Genomic DNA, 13,848 nt, shown 5'->3' with positions numbered 1-13,848 from the left:
AGCCACTTGGCTTCCTCTCTCACTGCAATGCCCATCCCTTGATACTGTCTATCCCACTTCTATGCTCTATTCTCTCTTTTGCTCTTATCATTATTTAACAAATTATATATTCTATTTATGTATTTTGTTTATTGTTTGCTTTACTCACTATACTATCAAGTCTAAGAAAGCAAGGATATTTTTTTTCATTTGGTAACCGGCAAATGCCCAATGCTTGGAAATCAATAGATACTCAAAAAACATTTGCTGAAGAAATGACTAATGCTTTGTAATCTAAATGGGTAAATAAACACAGAAAATTAAAGGGCATCAATATTCTCAGATGCAAGTTTACTACCAAACTTATTATGAAACTCAAATAAAAATAAGGCATTATGATAAGAGATATAACTGAGTACTGTATGATTTATTAATTATGAGCAGATTATTTCCACTCATGCTCTCTTAAAAATATGTAAAGTCTTTAAAATCTCTACTTCACAACTTGGCCCTTATTATCTCTAGTCTGTTCACTATGTATTGCTTCATTATTCTGTCTCCTTTTTTTGTCTATATATATCTACCACAATTTTTTATTAATAATAAAAAACAGCTCTTATTTATAGAAAGTATACTCTGTGTCTGCCTAGCAGTGGTCTAAGCACTCATACTATTTCATTTAATTCTTACACCAATATAAAGTAGGTCCTATTAGCACTGCTTAATAAATGAGTAACTAAGGCATGGAAGAGTTAAGTAACTTATTCACAGTGACAAAATTATTAAGTAATAGAATCAAGATATGAACGTAGGCTGTCTAATAACAAAGCTACTGTTCTTTACTACACCAAGTACTGAATAGTGCTAATAGGTCCTGAAGAGGTCTTCCCATTCATTGTGCCTATATTTTTTCTTTTTCTTTTTTTTTTTTTTTAGCATCAGCAGGCTCTGGGAATTGAACTCGGGTCTCCGGCAGGCAGGAGAGAACTCTGCCACTGAACCACCATCATACCGCCCCACCCTATAATTTTGATACCTACTAACATGTTAATGGTGTAACTGTTCATATATCTGGAAATCATAGTATTTATGCTTTTAAAAACTGTTCTATTAATTTGTATTTAAAATATTACAAGTGAAAAAGATGCCAAATCCTTTAAACAAACTAAAAACACTATAGAGAATTTTCTAAACAGCTGAAGGTATCCACTGTAATGAAGACACAATTTATATATACATACAGCAGCAATTCTCAAAATATTAAAAAATTGGTATGGCATGGGCATAAATTAAAATGGACACTAGCTATATAAAAATACACTATGCCCATACCAATGTGCCCCTACAGATGAAGATTAGTCCTGCATATGTAAAGGCCATCAAATGTGAACCATGCAGTATAAACTTCAAACTTCTGTTACAGTACCAATGAATCCCAGAAGAACCTGGGTACAAGAGATTTAAAGAAGAATGAAAGGTTAAAGGTAGTTTTCCTTTTAGACTGTAGGACTAGATTACACAGACACATAAGGACCTAGTTATAGAAATTAGAGGAAGCAAGCTAATTAAAAGCTTTTGACACCTGAAGCAGGGTAGCAGGCCAAAGCAGCAAGCTTTCACAACAAGCTCTGAAGCCCAGAAGCCTTGAAACTGCCGGAGCAAGGCTGGAGCAGGCAGAAGCGGTGAGCCACCAGGAAACTGTGTGGACAGGCAACACCCAGGGCGTAAGTTAAAGGTTTTCCTGAAAGCAAAAAGGAAAACCCAGCGTTAAGTTAAGCAGTAACTGACAACAATTGAGTTTTAGAGAGAAGGTTTTTAACTCACTGAGCTGCTGATTTTCAATTACATCTTGCTCTTTATTGTTTCCCATAATTTATGCATTTCCTATTGGAATTATATAAATTATTTTGTTTTATTTTTTAAGAAAAAGCATCCTTGATAGAAATGATCCAATATCCATGCCAGAGGTGGGCCTATCACTAGGATCTAAAGGCCTATTTACAAATTACTAGTAGTAAACCAAATATCTTGGAGGTAATAATTATATCTGTAGGGTTATCTTTGCATTTCCAAACCTATTCATTGGTTATTACAACAGTCTATGTAAGCCCATCAAAGAAATTATAATCAGCAGTGAATAAGCAATAATCCATTCAATACTGCTTGTAAATTCTATACAAATTTAATTATGTCTTAAAATATCAGAGTAAATTATTAGCAATCTGCTTTCGTTATACATATAGAGCAAGAATTTACCAAAAGGGGATGGGGGTGGGGATTGACACCTTCTCATGCTAAATCTCAAATATTATCAGTCATGTATTGAGTACTCTGAGTTGACTTCTAAGGTATAAATTGTACTTGCCTGTCACCAGGGAGGACTTATTCCTAGACAACTGCTGTCCACCTTAGCCAACTCCCCAGCCTTGCAACCCATTCTTCAATTCTCCCAAGCATTTGTACTGCACAGCAAACACTGCTACCCTTAACTATCTAACTTATCCTAATGAGTAACTATAAAAATTCTCAAATGCCAGGTCCTTTCTTTCATTCCCTTTAACAGAAGAAAAAAAAAAGGTTTTATTTTAGTATTTTTATTAGTGCTTCCTTTTCTTCCCTAACTGAATCTCAGCTGAGCCCTCAAATATACCTGTAGTCCCTCTATTAATTCTTTGTCATTCTCAATAGACCTTTCCCACTCTTCTAAAATGCCCCGTGCCCCCCTGCCACCCTTCAACTTGCAATTAATTACCTAGCCTCCTACTTTCATACATGATAGATCCTTCAAAGTCCCTCATTCTATCTTTAAATGTTCCTGTATTTCCACTTATCCTTACCTCTTTTCCTTTTAAACCCAAGGAAGATGAATCCCTACCACTTTTCCAGACTAATAGTTATCATTTGAGATCTTGATCCTAGACCCTTCCCTTTCTTCCTTTCTTGTCCTTGTTACATTAAAGATTTATTTCCTACCTTCAATCTCTCTTTCTCTTCACTATGAGATAACAACTGATAAGCTTTTCCAAGACCCTCCTCTATCCAAAAACAAAAAAATAAAACAAAAATTTTATATCCATCCTACCTTCCCCTCAAGGCACTGATATCAACACCCTTTCCTATAAAGCATCAATTCTCTATAAAGCACATTTTTAAAGAGAAACATATGCTTGCTTTTTCCACTGGCTCATCGTTTATTTGTTTTCCAACCAGTTTCAATCATCTATTTCAATCTAGTTTCTATTTCACTCTAGTGGACTGAAATTATTCTCTCAAAGATTAATGATGATGTCCTAATTTGTAAATAAAATATATTGTCCTCAATTCTCATTTACTTCAATCTCTCTACATTGTTGGACACTTGCTGACACTCAGTAAGCGTCCCTTTTTTTTTCTGTAAACTGTTAATTGTTCCCCCAAGGATCCCTACTCCTTCCCAACACACATTATCTATTTCAAAAGCCCAAATTAATACCTCTATGTTGTTGACTCTTGAATCATCACATCGTAACATCAAGACACCTATTTCTGGCTGCCTACTAGTCATCTCTCTAGGGTGTCCAGCAAACACCTCAAATTTTTTGCTTCTGTTTTGTTTTTAACATTTTTTATTGCAAAATATAACATATATGCAAAAAAGTGATACATTTCACAGCACAGTTTAACAAGTTGTTATAAAGCAAATTTCAAAGTATGATATGGCTTACAGTTCCAACAATTTAAAGTATTTTCTCCTAGCTGTTCTAATACACTCTAAGACACTAACAAGAAATACCAATACGTTGATTCAGTAGTGGCAATATTTTGTTAAATCCTATCTTCTCGTTACAACTCCTACCCCCTTCTCACTTGATCCTCCTCCCAATCTTCAGAAGTATTCGTGCAAAGACCCTTCTAACTTCTTCATGTTGAAAAGGGGTGTCAATGTTATGGGGTGGAGAACTGCAACTGATTAATGCTCTTGGAGAGACTGGTGCCTTTGGGCAGGGCTTATATGGCCTAGTAACAATCTGGAAGTTTGAAAGTTTCTGAAAAATAAACTCAGTAATTGAAACTTTTACAAAGCCTCAGATAGAGCCCTGGGTATTTTTTAGTGTTTTCAAGAATACTGTTGGTTGGGGCTCAGCATAACATGGCAATGTGAAATATCTAGCTAAAGCTGCTTAAGAGTAACCTCCAGAACAGCCTCCTGACATCATTTGAAATCTCTTAGCCACTGATACCTTATTTTCTTACATTTCTTTTTTGTCAAGAAGACACTGTCAATTCCACAATGTCAAGGCCAGGCTAATCCCTAGGAGTCATAGCCCACATGGCCACAGACTTACACCCCTGGAAGCATGTCCCATGTATGGGAGAAGGTAATGAGTTTACTTGCAGAGTTGGGCTTAAAGAGAAAGAGAGGCCACATTTGAGCAACAAAAGAAGTTCTCTGGAAGTGACTCTTGGGCATAATTATAGGTAGGCCTAGCTTTCCCATTAAAGAAGTAAGATTCATAGAGCAAGATCAAGGGCTTGGCCTATTTACTTGGGAGTCCCTAATGTTTGAGAGAGTATCAGGAATTTCTCAGATGGGGACATTTTATAGTTCCTTATTGTTTCTCTAATTCCTCAAGGCACTTTGGTAATACCTTTTAATTATCTACCCAACATACTCTGGAATGTATCAGGGTATTACATCAAGCTACAGAGAATTTTAAGATCTCACTCCTAATCCTAGGCTCCATTTGTCTAAGGTGTTTAAATCAACTGGCCAGGTTAAGTGAGATATTATGCTATAGAAAATTGATGTTTTGGACAAAATAAACAGCTCTTCCTTTGGTCACAGACAATAGATGAAATTCTAAAATACAGACAATATCATCCTTTACCCTGTATTCTGATTTACGTTATCCCCAACCAGATCGCTTCATTCTCATCTCTAATTGAAGTCTAAACTCTTTTTTGGCTTCTTTAACAGCTGCTATATGGAGTAATGCTGACTATCAGAGCTGCCAAACTCTAACTCTGAGTATTAGGCATCACACAGGTAGTCAGAGTTCAGGGAAATACCAGCTTATACACATAGAGTAAAACATCTCAGAATTTAGAAATAAGACTTAAAACTCAGGCATAATGTGACTGCTGTAAGAATTTACAATCTAGGCCATAATTTTCTTATAAGTATTTTCTAAAAGAGACCATATAGTGTTTGTCCTTTTGTTTCTGGCTTATTTTGCTCAACATAATGTCCTCAAGGTTCATTCACCTAGTTGTATTTTTCTGTAGCCACACAATACTCCATTGTATGTATATACCACAGTTCATCCTTCTGCTTCTCAATGTACCCTTCAGCCACCTCCATCCACTGGGTACCAAGAATAATGCTGCCATAAACATCAACGTACAAATGTCTGTTTAAAGACACCTCAAATTTAACAAGGAAAAACCTGTATACCAAATTCATTTACCAAAGTTGCAAACCTCAATCATCTATGACTTCTACCTTTCACGCAACACTGACATCCAAAGTGACTTCCTTCCATTGTTTCTCCCACCCATATACTTTGCCCACTACCAATGACTTAGTTAAACCCTCATTATTTCATCTGAAAAGTGATACAGATTATTCTTATTATTATTTCCTACTGTGCTCTTAATGTTCCTAGAAAAGAAAACTGTTTATAGTCATTTAGCTTTATCTCTCTCCAACACAGATATTTCTTACTTCTGTGCCTTACTCATACTGTACCCATTTCCTAGAATATCCCCTTCCCTATTCACATTCCCTTTCGTCTCTTCTTTCTGAGGTTCTCTGTGTAAGAATCAGGTGTCAGTCACCTGTTCCAGACACTTTTTAAATTTTTTTTTTTTTACTTTTTACATCCTACATATTTTTTACTTTTTAATTTATCATCACAATCAACTTTTTTCTTTTTTGTGAAAATAACATGTATACAAAAAAGTAATAAATTTCAAAGCACATTGCAACAGTTAATTACAGAACAAGTTTCCGAGTTTGGTATGGGTTATAATTTCACAATTTTAGGTTTTTACTTCTAGCTGCTCTAAGATACTGGAGCTAAAAGAAATATCAATTTCAAATTGAGCAATCATACTTGTTTGTTAAACCCTACCTTCTCTGTATAACGCCACCATCATCTTTGCTCTTTCTCTCAATCTTTATGAATATCTGGGCTATGCCCATTCTAACTTTTTCATGTATATGCGATAGGAGGATGGAATTAGCTGATGTTCTGGAAAGGCTGGGCCCTCTAGGTTTCAGGACATATCTGGTCCAGGGACACATCTAGAAGCTGTCGGTTTCTGGAAAGTTACCCTATCTAGTGCATGGAACCTTTGTAGAATCTTATATAATGCCCTAGGTGGGGGCAGGAATGGTTTTGGTTGGGTTTTTGTTCTTAGAATCTTTAACAAGCATATTCACATATTACATGCCTCCCTCCCACATTCTCACCTTTTGATCAGGAACCTCTTCTATGCTCTTTATATGATCTTTCTTTTAACTCTCCCCTCTATGTTATAGTGTAATCATCTATTAGTTTTGTTTCCTGCACTGGACAGTGAGATTTTTTTGAAGGTAAGAACCCGTTTATTCATCTTTAATATTCTCAGCAGTTAGTATAACTCCTAAAGTCATATAACATTGTCTATGTCTTTGGAACCAGCAAGTTCTCTTAAAGAAAGTTATTCACAGAAAATCATCTGAACAGCAGTGAAAGCTTTATGTACAAAAATGTTTTAAACAGCATTATTTATACTATAGAAAAACTAAAAACAATCTAAATATATCATTCATTCATTCTACAAATATGTACTGAACACCTAAAATGTACTAGACACTGTTGTAGTGCTGGTGAATTGCAGTGAACTGACGGGGAAAATATCCTCATATTCATGGAGTATACAATAAGGAAATGATTAAGTAAACCATGGAATATCTACATACTGGAATTTATGGAGCTATTAAAAATCAGGTTTACCAACTATTTCAATACATGGAAAAAAGACAACATATTTGATAAGACAACTTGGTTAGGTAATAATGTTTACAGAACTATACCATTTTTATTACCTATGCACTGAAATAAAATTAGAAAGAACTGCCCCAATATACAGAAGTAGATCTCAAGGCTGTGTACCTAGTCCCTCTTGCTGATAAGACTGAGACCCCCCCCAAGGACATGAAACATGATTGGATTACATAGTAAGTGGTTAATTGGTATTACTTTCATTAGCCAAAACTGACAAGCATTAAATAAAAATTAAGAACTTCATTTTCCTATCAATTTTTAATCTCTAATGAGGAAATTATTGAACTTAAAATCACCAAGTTGGGTGGACCATGGTGGCTCACTGGCAGAGTTCTCACCTGCCACGCTGCAGACCGAGGTTCAATTCCTGCCCACATAAAAAAAAATAAAATAAATCACCATGGTAACTACTGAGTATAATGAACAAAACAAATTCTTTCTCTGCCTTCATAGATCTTATATCTAGAAATGAAGAGAAACATTAAATACATAAATAAGGAATTCAATAGTTACAAGTAAGTGATAGGAAGAGGTTGTATTGGGAGATTCTCTTCTCACCTTTCATTCCATTGATTTCATTTTCCCATCAATTCTTTTACTGATTTCAAAATACAGAATGCATTTAAATAAGCAATAGGTAATGGCAAAATACATTTGCCTAGGAAGGAAGGATCTCTGTTTTCCCTGAATATACAATTAATCTACTATTATTGGCCCAAATATAACATATTAGTCATTTCAGAGTATCTGGAGGAATTATATCAGAAGTGATGTGTGCCTGGTCAAATTCGTTTTGTTCTATTTCCCTTTTCTGCAAAATATATCCTACCACCTTCTTCTCCCCTAAAGTTCAAGTTAGTAGTGAGGAGAAATATTCTGTCTTTAAACAAAAGAAAGACTCCACTATTTCTCTTAGACTCAGAAGACAAGTTTTTTAAAAGAACAGAAATTTTCCTTCACTTCTGTCCATATGATGAGATTAATTTGATTAAGACTTAAGACTTGCCCTCTAGCAATAGGACTTTAGAAGCCCATAACCTACCATCACTCTCTGTTCTATTAGCAAATAGATTTGTAAGGCTGCCTGGAAACTTCCATTTAGCTAACTGGGTTCCTATACTTTAAGTCTATTTCAAGGCCCAAAGTTCAGAACCAAGTTTTACATTTAGGAGAAGGCAGTTGAAGTTTCTAGTTTGGTTCGATGTTCAAGTTTTGATCCCTTTAACAGAGAGCCCTGATAACTTTGAACCAAATCTGGCTCAAATTACTAGATAAAACAAAGAAGTAAAGAGAAGAAAGTAATTGGAACCTTACTTTCTTGCACAGGATGCAATTAACTTGTAGCCTGCAAATCAAAATTATCAAAAACATCTAGTGTCTAGGGTAGATGGACTAGGGAAGATGGAATGGAAACATTTATGAATACGTAGATGCAGGCATAGGAACAGTTGAAGTACTACAAAGATGGAAACTCTTAAATATATTTTAAAGAATCTCAGCCCTGAAGGCCAGTCAAGAAACACTGAATTACTAAAGAATGAGAGACAGGAACAATGGCTCTTGTTGGTGTTCATTTTTAAGTTAGTATTTAGAAATTGTTTTTTTTTTTAATTTTTTTTTATTAATTAACGGAAAAAAAGAAATTAACCCAACATTTAGAAATCATACCATTCTACATATGCATTCAGTAATTCTTAACATCATCACATAGATGCATGATCATCGTTTCGTAGTACATTTGCATCGGTTTAGAAGAACTAGCAACACAGCAGAAAAAGATAAAGAATGTTAATATAGAGAAAAAAAAAGTAATAATAATAGTAAAAAAAAAAAAAAACAAAAAACCTATAGCTCAGATGCAGCTTCATTCAGTGTTTTGACATGATTACTTTACAATTAGGTATTATTGTGCTGTCCATTTTTGAGTTTTTGTATCTAGTCCTGTTGCACAGTCTGTATACCTTCACCTCCAATTACCCATTATCTTACCCTGTTTCTAACTCCTGCTGGACTCTGTTACCAATGACATATTCCAAGTTTATTCTCAAATGTCGGTTCACATCAGTGGGACCATACAGTATTTGTCCTTTAGTTTTTGGCTAGACTCACTCAGCATAATGTTCTCTAGGTCCATCCATGTTATTACATGCTTCATAAGTTTATTCTGTCTTAAAGCTGCATAATATTCCATCGTATGTATATACCACAGTTTGTTTAGCCACTCGTCTGTTGATGGACATTTTGGCTGTTTCCATCTCTTTGCAATTGTAAATAATGCTGCTATAAACATTGGTGTGCAAATGTCCATTTGTGTCTTTGCACTTAAGTCCTTTGAGTAGATTCCCAGCAATGGTATTGCTGGGTTGTATGGCAATTCTATATTCAGCTTTTTCAGGAACCGCCAAACTGCCTTCCACAGTGGTTGCACCATTTGACATTCCCACCAAAAGTGGATAAGTGTGCCTCTTTCTCCACATCCTCTCCAGACACTTGTCATTTTCTGTTTTGTTGATAATGGCCACTCTGGTGGGTGTGAGATGATATCTCATTGTGGTTTTGATTTGCATTTCTCTAATGGCCAGGGACATTGAGCATCTCTTCATGTGCCTTTTGGCCATTTGTATTTCCTCTTCTGATAGGTGTCTGTACAAGCTTTTTTCCCATTTTGTAATTGGGTTGGCTGTCTTTTTGTTGTTGAATTGAACAATCTCTTTATAAATTCTGGATACTAGACCTTTATCTGATATGTCATTTCCAAATATTGTCTCCCATTGTGTAGGCTGTCTTTCTACTTTCTTGATGAAGTTCTTTGATGCACAGAAGTGTTTAACTTTGAGGAGTTCCCATTTATTTATTTCCTTCTTCAGTGCTCTTGCTTTAGGTTTAAGGTCCATAAAACCGCCTCCAATTGTAAGTTTCATAAGATATCTCCCTACATTTTCCTCTGTTTTATGGTCTTAGACCTAATGTTTAGATCTTTGATCCATTTTGAGTTAACTTTTGTATAGGGTGTGAGACATGGGTCTTCTTTCATTCTTTTGCATATGGATATCCAGTTCTCTAGGCACCATTTATTGAAGAGACTGTTCTGTCCCAGGTGAGTTGGCTTGACTGCCTTGTCAAAGATCAAATGTCCATAGATGAGAGGGTCTATATCTGAGCACTCTATTCAATTCCATTGGTCGATATATCTATCTTTATGCCAATACCATGCTGTTTTGACCACTGTGGCTTCATAATATGCCTTAAAGTCAGGCAGTGCAAGACCTCCAGCTTCGTATTTTTTCAAGATGTTTTTAGCAATTCGGGGCACCTTGCCCTTCCAGATAAATCTGCTTATAGGTTTTTCTATTTCTGAAAAATAAGTTGTTGGGATTTTGATTGGTATTGCATTGAATCTGTAAATCAATTTAGGTAGGATTGACATCTTAACTATATTTAGTCTTTCAATCCATGAACACGGTCTGCCCTTCCATCTATTTAGGTCTTCTGTGATTTCTTTTAACAGTTTTTTGTAGTTTTCTTTATATAGGTTTTTTGTCTCTTTAGTTAAATTTATTCCTAGGTATTTCATTCTTTAGTTGCAATGGTAAATGGGATTCGTTTCTTGATTTCCCCCTCAGCTTGTTCATTACTAGTGTATAGAAATGCTACAGATTTTTGAATGTTGATCTTGTAACCTGCTACTTTGCTGTACTCATTTATTAGCTCTAGTAGTTTTGTTGTGGATTTTTCTGGGTTTTCGATGTATAATATCATATCGTCTGCAAACAGTGATAGTTTTATTTCTTCCTTTCCAATTTTGATGCCTTGTATTTCTTTTTCTTGTCTAATTGCTCTGGCTAGAACCTCCAACACAATGTTGAATAACAGTGGTGATAGTGGACATCCTTGTCTTGTTCCTGATCTTAGGGGGAAAGTTTTCAATTTTTCCCCATTGAGGATGATATTAGCTGTGGGTTTTTCATATATTCCCTCTATCATTTTAAGGAAGTTCCCTTGTATTTCTATCTTTTGAAGTGTTTTCAACAGGAAAGGATGTTGAATCTTGTCAAATGCCTTCTCTGCATCAATTGAGATGATCATGTGATTTTTCTGCTTTGATTTGTTGATATGGTGTATTACATTAATTGATTTTCTTATGTTGAACCATCCTTGCATACCTGGGATGAATCCTACTTGGTCATGATGTATAATTCTTTTAATGTGTTGTTGGATATGATTTGCTAGAATTTTATTGAGGATTTTTGCATCTATATTCATTAGATAGATTGGTCTGTAGTTTTCTTTTTTTGTAATATCTTTGCCTGGTTTTGGTATGAGGGTGATGTTGGCTTCATAGAATTAGGTAGTTTTCCCTCCACTTTGATTTTTTTGAAGAGTTTGAGGAGAGTTGGTACTAATTCTTTCTGGAATGTTTGATAGAATTCACATGTGAAGCCGTCTGGTCCTGGACTTTTCTTTTTAGGGAGCTTTTGAATGACTAATTCAATCTCTTTACTTGTGATTGGTTTGTTGAGGTCATCTATGTCTTCTTGAGTCAAAGTTGGTTGTTCATGTCTTTCCAAGAACCCGTCCATTTCATCTAAATTGCTGTATTTATTAGCGTAAAGTTGTTCATAGTATCCTGTTATTACCTCCTTTATTTCTGTGAGGTCAGTAGTTATGTCTCCTCTTCCATTTCTGATCTTATTTATTTGCATCCTCTCTCTTCTTCTTTTTGCCAATCTTGCTAAGGGCCCATCAATCTTATTGATTTTCTCATAGAACCAACTTCTGGCCTTATTGATTTTCTCTATTGTTTTCATGTTTTCAATTTCATTTATTTCTGCTCTAATCTTTGTTATTTCTTTCCTTTTGCTTGCTTTGAGATTAGTTTGCTGTTCTTTCTCCAGTTCTTCCAAGTGGACAGATAATTCCTGCATTTTGCCTTTTCTTCTTTTCTGATATAGGCATTTAGGGCAATAAATTTCCCTCTTAGCACTGCCTTTGCTGCGTCCCATAAGTTTTGATATGTTGTGTTTTCATTTTCATTCGCCTCGAGGTATTTGCTAATTTCTTTTGCAATTTCTTCTTTGACCCACTCGTTGTTTAAGAGTGTGTTGTTGAGCCTCCATGTATTTGTGAATTTTCTGGCACTCGGCCTATTATTGATTTCCAACTTCATTCCTTTATGATCCGAGAAAGTGTTGTGTATGATTTCAATCTTTTTAAATTTGTTAAGACTTGCTTTGTGACCCAGCATATGGTCTATTTTTGAGAATGATCCATGAGCACTTGAGAAAAAGGTGTATCCTGCTGTTGTGGGGTGTAATGTCCTATAAATGTCTGTTAAGTCTAGCTCATTTATAGTAATATTCAAATTCTCTATTTCTCTATTGATCCTCTCTCTAGATGTTCTGTCCATTGATGAGAGTGGTGAATTGAAGTCTCCAACTATTATGGTATATGTGCCTATTTCCCTTTTCAGTGATTGCAGTGTATTCCTCAGGTATTTTGGGGCATTCTGGTTCTGTGCATAAATATTTATGATTGTTATGTCTTCTTGTTTAATTGTTCCTTTTATTAGTAGATAATGTCCTTCTTTGTCTCTTTTAACTGTTTTACATTTGAAGTCTAATTTGTTGGATATTAGTATAGCTACTCCTGCTCTTTTCTGGTTATTATTTGCATGAAATATCTTTTCCCAACCTTTCACTTTCAACCTATGTTTATCTTTGGGTCTAAGATGTGTTTCCTGTAGACAGCATATAGAAGGATCCTGTTTTTTAATCCATTCTGCCAGTCTATGTCTTTTGACTGGGGAATTCAGTCCATTAACATTTAGTGTTATTACTGTTTGGATATTTTCCTCTAACATTTTGCCTTTTGTATTATATATATCATATCTGACTTTCCTTCTTTTTACACTCTTCTCCATACCTCTCTCTTCTGTCTTTTCGTATCTGACTCTAGTGCTCCCTTTAGTATTTCTTGCAGAGCTGGTCTCTTGGTCACAAATTCTCTTAGTGACTTTTTGTCTGAGAATGTTTTAATTTCTCCCTCATTTTTGAAGGACAATTTTGCTGGATATAGGAGTCTTGGTTGGCAGTTTTTCTCTTTTAGTAATTTAAATATATCATCCCACTCTCTTCTAGCTTCCATGGTTTTTGCTGAGAAATCTACACATAGTCTTATTGGGTTTCCCTTGCATGTGATGGATTGTTTTTCCCTTGCTGCTTTCAAGATCCTCTCTTTCTCTTTGACCTCTGACATTCTAACTAGTAAGTGTCTTGGAGAACGCCTATTTGGGTCTAATCTCTTTGGGGTGCGCTGCGCTTCTTGGATCTGTAATTTTAGGTCTTTCATAAGAGTTGGGAAATTTTCAGTGAAAATTTCTTCCATTAGTTTTTCTCCTCCTTTTCCCTTCTCTTCTCCTTCTGGGACACCCACAACACGTATATTTGTGCGGTTCATACTGTCCTTGAGTTCCCTGATACCCTGTTCAAATTTTTCCATTCTTTTCCCGATAGTTTGTTTCTTTTTGGAATTCAGATGTTCCATCCTCCAAATCACTAATTCTAGCTTCTGTCTCTTTAAATTTATCATTGTAGGTATCCATTGTTTTTCCCATCTTTTCTACTTTATCCTTCACTTCCATAAGTTCTGTGATTTGTTTTTTCAGTTTTTCTATTTCTTCTTTTTGTTCAGCCCATGTCTTCTTCATGTCCTGCCTCAATTTATCGATTTCGTTTTTGAAGAGGTTTTCCATTTCTGTTCGTATATTCAGCATTAGTTGTCTCAGCTCCTGTATCTCATTTGAACTATTGGTTTGTTCCTTTGACTGGGCCATATTTTC

General features: G+C 35.3%; 1 protein-coding gene across 6 annotated transcripts in view; it reads right to left on the bottom strand.

The window, feature by feature from the left end:
* The window catches only part of CDC42BPA (CDC42 binding protein kinase alpha), a 463,135-nt gene that overhangs the window by 313,269 nt on the left and 136,018 nt on the right, over positions 1 to 13,848 (bottom strand). Inside the window, exon 3 of one of the 6 annotated variants that reach the window (XM_077168553.1) lies at positions 1,562 to 1,720. The exons of the other annotated variants lie outside the window; for them this stretch is intronic. The gene's annotated coding sequence lies outside the window, so the exon portion shown is untranslated. The remainder of the gene's footprint in view (positions 1 to 1,561; positions 1,721 to 13,848) is intronic. 6 annotated transcript variants of the gene reach the window in all.

The sequence above is a fragment of the Tamandua tetradactyla genome, chromosome 7 (genome assembly GCF_023851605.1).
Source record: "Tamandua tetradactyla isolate mTamTet1 chromosome 7, mTamTet1.pri, whole genome shotgun sequence".
Lineage (NCBI taxonomy): Eukaryota > Metazoa > Chordata > Mammalia > Pilosa > Myrmecophagidae > Tamandua > Tamandua tetradactyla.
The sequence above is the reverse complement of the archived record's forward strand: the minus strand, read 5'-3'. Positions and strand labels throughout refer to the sequence as shown.